The sequence below is a fragment of the Barbus barbus genome, assembly GCF_936440315.1.
Source record: "Barbus barbus genome assembly, chromosome: 6".
NCBI classification, from domain to species: domain Eukaryota; kingdom Metazoa; phylum Chordata; class Actinopteri; order Cypriniformes; family Cyprinidae; genus Barbus; species Barbus barbus.
Window position 1 is genome coordinate 37,551,058 of NC_136734.1, and position 6,175 is coordinate 37,557,232.

Consider the following 6,175-nt stretch of genomic DNA (forward strand, 5'->3'; position numbering starts at 1 on the left):
GGAAGCTACCCATTTTTTTTTTCCCCATTCCTCTAACCACTGACTAAGTACAGCAGTACTGAGCATGTTCACTATAACCACAAGGCCACACACAGGCTAAACACACACAATATACACGTTTACTTAACCATCTAAACAAGGACTTCTGTTTTTATATAAAGTTAATTACAATCAGTTACACAATCAAGTATGCAAGTTATATATATATATATAAATCATATTTTGCTCACTTCTGGGAACAAATTTGTTCCCAAACTGTAACCAAGTATTCAAGAATAAATGTAGGTAGAAAGCTATCACAGGCCAATGACTTATTTCCGTCCTGTAAGCGAACAATCATTAAAATAGTCCTGATACAGCACTGCTCAAAAATGCATACAACATATTTTATATAAAGGTTTATAACCTTATTATAAACCCATTAAAAAAGAATCCAAGAAAAGAAAACAGGTTAATAATACTAATTCGGACTATTAAACACTAATAAGCATACTAACACACACCCACTTACTGTCACTAAACACTTTTCCATGTGTATAGCTTTACTTCAGATGCAAAAAACTATGTGCCAATTGATCTGCATTATACAGAAGTGAGTCTTACCGCTATTTCATTGATTTTTAAAACAGGTCACCTTATTACAAGGCAGAGGTCAAGGAGTGAAATGGCCTGGTGGTTTAGGCAAGGATGGACATGCCCTATCTGGATCACATTCCTCTAGAGGATCTTCTAAAGAGAGAAGGAACACTCAAAATGACATGTTTCTAAATACTAAAGAAAATGGAAGAGAGGAAATGGTTTAAGAGGAAGAACCCATAGTCATATAGAAAGTTAAGAAAGAAAGTGTAGGTTTTGCAACCACAGATCTATGCATCCAAATGCACATCAGAAAGAAAGATTAGAGTCTCACATTAATTCATAAATAATTTATAAATAAATTCAGAATATCGAATCAATCTGTGATCTCTTCCATAGTTTAAAATACATAAATAGCTTTCCACATATTGACAAAACATAAATAAACATATGACCAAAAGCTGGAATTTACAATAAATACATGCACATGTGGTAGTCTGTGTTTACACCTGTTTGGTTGTGCATATATTACAAACAAAACAAAAACCATAACTCCATTACACCTCAAAAAAGAGAGCATACAAACCACTTGGCACAAGGTAAACAAAGTTTCATAGAGTACATACCTTCTCATTGGCTGGCACTACTGGGTGGTCTATATTAGTCTTGATTTACTTGCGTATTTATCTGTTTTCAGATATCCATAAAGAGACTAGGGGGGATAACCTTGCTCTTTGGAGGATTTGGAGCGCTCAGACTATTAGAAATGTCTTTCAAGTTAGACAAAGGTGATGAATGTACTGAAAGTATCACAGATAAGATTTCAGGAACACATTAGTGAACAAGACCAAAAGAGAAAAATGTGTCTAAATGTGCATATCCGTGCCTGTCAATCAAAGAATAGGCAGCCAATGTAAATGAATCTTGTTAGACCACTCCCCCTGCTGTAAGACTCCTCCCATTCAGAAGGCCACGAAGAACATGTGGAATGAGCCCATAGACTCATGTTTGGCAAAACTCTCGCATCTTCTCACATTTTTTTCTTCGCAATGTGCTTGAAATAACTGAAGTGCTCAGTAAAATGTATAGCGTTCTGCTTTTCTCTTCTCACAGGGCTCCCACACATTTTTACCAATACATTTCTAGACTTTAAGTTGTTTGATAAACTAGATTATTTTTAAACATTGTTGCAAAGAATTCAGAGACTGCACAATTTCTAGCTAACCAATTATTTGAGTTGGACTTTTTTGTATTATTTTCATGACTTTTCCAGTCGTTTGAATACCTAGATAATTTTTGTGAAAAAATGCAGATTTAAAATTAATTTCTAGCCAACAAAATATTTTAGTGCTGACTGAAGATTGTTTTTTTTTTTTAATTTGCATGACTTTTCCAGTCATTTAACTAGATCATTTTCATAAAACAAAAATGCAGAATATACCTTTTATATAATATATAATTTCTAGCCAACAAAATATTTTAGTCTTTTTAAGATTTTAAGATTTCTTGGCACAAAAATGCAGAGATTTCTAGCTGATTTAATATTTCAGTACTGACTTTTTTTTAACATTTCCATGACTTTTCATGCCTGGAAACCAACATTTGAAAATTCCCTGATATTTCCAGATGTTCCTCATTCAGATATTTCACTCATTTTGTGAGTTGCTGTCCATCATGTAGAGCGATGCAAAGCCAGTCAGACAGTTAAGTGCCTCTTAAGGCTTTGAATAAACATATGCAATTTTATAAACAGTGTAGGTCCTTGTGTGATTGGTTTGTGAACGCTTGTTTGCCTGTCAGTGCTTTCATTTGTCTTTTATTATCAAAGTCTCTTCTGTTTTAATCAGTCCGCTGTAATCCTAATGATAAATTGAAGAGGTCAACCTTGAGTTTCATCTTCACCTCCCCTCTTCAGCAGGTCTGGTCTCAGACTTTAGTTTGACAAACTCTTTGGCAACCTCATCAGTTGAGCGCTGAGAGAGGATTCGTAGTGCGGTGGTCCCGGTTTCATCAATGTTGATACGCGGACCCAAGGGGCACCAGCACACGCAGCTTTTCCGGTCTGCTACGTCACGCAGCTGCAGCACTGCGATCCCGACCACCCGATCCGCACGACCGAAACAATAATCCTTCACCGTTATCTGAATCTCATAGCAGTCCAGACTCATAGCAGCGCCTTTACCCAACACACTGATTGAAATAAAGGAGAGAAACAATACACATATCTCAGTAATATTTTTATTATTTTTTTTTTATACATTTTTAGACTTACCGCCAGTAAGTATTAGTATTGTTCTTATAGAAAACACTGGGTGTTTCAAAGCACATATTTAATAGATGAGTTTTTACTCACAATTGAAAGGCCTCGTTGTACTTTGCAGTCCAGCTGTTGTTTTTCGATTTGGTTGTGAATTTTCGTTTCTTCTCTGTAAGTTGTGGGCCGACCAGATTAACATCCACAAATGGACGAAACATCCCTGAGGTCTGCCATTTCATGTCATTTACTGCAATCACTGGAAGAGAAAGAGATAAAGAGTTCATAAAAAGACCCGGGGGTCAACATTAAGACTTGATTAAATCGTCATTATCTCACCAGACACTTAAATGCACAGATAAGAGTCCTAAATTTAGCTCTTCTTTGCTGTAGTGCTCTCACCTCTGATGCCGAGTTTCTGCTCAGTGTTTCCAGCTGGGGGCGACAAATCCAGCTGAATCACCGCTTCCCCAATCGGCCGCTCAACCCCAGAGCCTGTCAACCAAACCCCTTCATTTCACAAACACTGTATATTCAACATATTACACTCAAATATATGTAGTTTTCACACTTAATACTGTGTAATCTTAATATTACACAATATTGCCATTTTACTGTTTTTGGTGAAATTATCATAGCCTTTTTAACACAGGAGACTAAAAAAACTATTTACTGACCCCTTAACTTTTAATTGTATGTATGTATACTTTAATTTATTGCATATTATTTTTTATTATTTTATTAATTTATTCCATTTTCCCCGCCATTTCCTATATTTCTGTATTTAATTCAGAAGAGAGAGAGACTCTCTCTCTTTCTAGCTCTTCAAAGAGTCAAGGATGAACGAATCTTTGGCCCACCTCTGTCGGGTCGAACGTTCTCCTTGGGGGTGATCCTGATGCCCATACCATTTTGAACTGCAAGAAGAAATGTTTCATTTTAAAAATATACGAGTCTAGCTAATGTCAAATAATTTATACAGATTGTGTGGCCATGTGCAAGGGTTGATAAAAGTCAGCCACTAAACGTGTGCAAGGGTATGTATCTCACCCTGAGCATGTTGTGTGGTCACAAACGCCTTGATAAGAGCATCAGTGGTCTGTGTATATAAGGAGAGAGCATAACGCAGCGACGACAGCTCAGGGCTCTTCTCCAGGTACACTTTCTTTAAACCGTTCCCACCAGCATGGAAGAAGAGCTACCCAGTAGCAGGTTAGAGAGAGAGAAAATTTGCATTAATTTCCTTCTGCAAAAGGTGCTACAGTTCACAGTTATTTTGTCTGACCACATTATTACAATACGTGTGAGAAGTCACGCCTGTGGTGAGCAGCTTTCTCAAACTCTTTCAGTTTCTCTCTCCTTCCCACACACTTTAATGACGCACCGATCCCAAGAACCCAAACACTTCGTGTGCAATGTGTTGACTTGGTGTGACAGTTCTGTTTTTAAGCAGAAACTCGACACTTTAACGTGTTGTAAGTCAGCAGGCATGCCATATCCACCAACAAACCTTGATTGAATCCAGTGCTGTATCCAGGATCACACATTGCCTTGGTGACAAGCTCTTTGGCTCCACCCCTCCCTATAATGAGAGAGAAGCATTAGCCACGCCCACTGCCCTAGGCTATAGATTATAGGTTTCAAGTGTTTATGGTTGATACCTTTAGTTTAGACAGTTCCTTAGCAGCAGTAAGAAGTTGAGTTCCCTGTAATAATAATAATAATAATAATAATAAAGGAAAAATTATTTCAGACCTCTGCTTGCCAGTGTTGGCTGAAAAATATTATATTATTAACATCCCAAATGTCAAAAGTGTGCCAGCTATAGAAAGGCCTTTATGGCCATGTTGCCTACTCTAATACAAGTATAAACCTAATTCTATGCAAGCATTTATCTCCTAGACATTATTATTTCAACAACTTGCCATAAGCAGTGCAGATGCCATCTCAATTAAAAAATAGTTTTAACTTAAAAACACTGTAGAAATTGCTGTCTAACAAATCAGACAAGTTATCACCAGTTAGAAAACGACTGTCTCAAAAAAAACTAGAAAAAATTAAATAAATTTAAAAATAAAATATAAAATAAATTCAAAAATGAAATAAAACAAAATAATAAAAAAGCATTAATAATGACCACTCTGTGCCAGTAAAAGAGCATACATGGTGTTCTGAGAGCAAGGACAGAGAATCATAATACTGTTTGTGTCATGAATTTAGTTTTTACGTGTCTAACACTAAACATATAACTCACTATACTGTCGCTGCTCTGAGGTAACACAATCGTTTTCTCCATGCAGATCAGAACATTCCTCCAGAGGTCCTTTAGCACACGCTTCAACACAATCTTGTCACATATGTCCGCAAAGATGCTGAGGCTGCAAACACACATTGCAAACAGACAAGTGTATTTACATTTGGCAGTCGGGGGAATTTCCCTGGGGAATTTATGATATACAGTACTGATGACAGGTTACTATTTCACTTTTCTCTGCTCTTGTTTAGAATGCCAAGTGTGCCAAGAAACAGAAATACACACATGGAGATCCTTAGTGTGGCAAAATTGACAACTGATCTGAAACTGGTCTAAAAACTACTAAAGGAAGTTGAGCTGAACTGACTTTGTGTCGAGGAACTCCATAAGCGGCCGCAGTGCGTTGTCTGCATCAGCCTCCGCTGTGTTACGATTGTTCTGATTCAGAGGTCCTTTAATCTGATACAGGATCTCCGCCATCTGACGCACACATGCATTCATACGGGCCTGGAAACTACACACATACAGAAAGAGAGAGAGAGAGAGAGAGAGAGAGAGAGAGAGAGAGAGAGCGAGAGAGAGAGAGAGAGAGAGAGAGAGAGAGAGCGAGAGAGAGCGAGAGAGAGAGAGAGAGAGAGCGAGAGAGAGAGAGAGAGAGAGCGAGAGAGAGAGAGAGAGAGATAGGAATGGAATGGGGGGAAAATAGAAAATTCAAAAGCAAGACGACAGTGAGAATAACACTATTTCCAAAATAGATTTTTCTGTAGTGCAATGTTTATATTGTTTATAGATGCATTCAAAATGCATCAAAATAAAATATTTTTAGAACTGAATTAAAAAATGAAAAAAAACAAATAATAGGGCTGCACGATATATCGCATGCGATTGTCATGCTCATCTCGTCAGTAAAGCCGGTTCTGTGATTAGTAATAAATCTCCATCACCTGTTTTCAAATGGAGCGGCATTTAATACACAGAGCCGTAGTTCACCAACAAGCTACGCAATATCACGTTCAATATCACAGGCGATTGAAAACAGGAGATTTATTACTAATCACAGAACCGGCTTTACTGACGAGATGAGCATGACA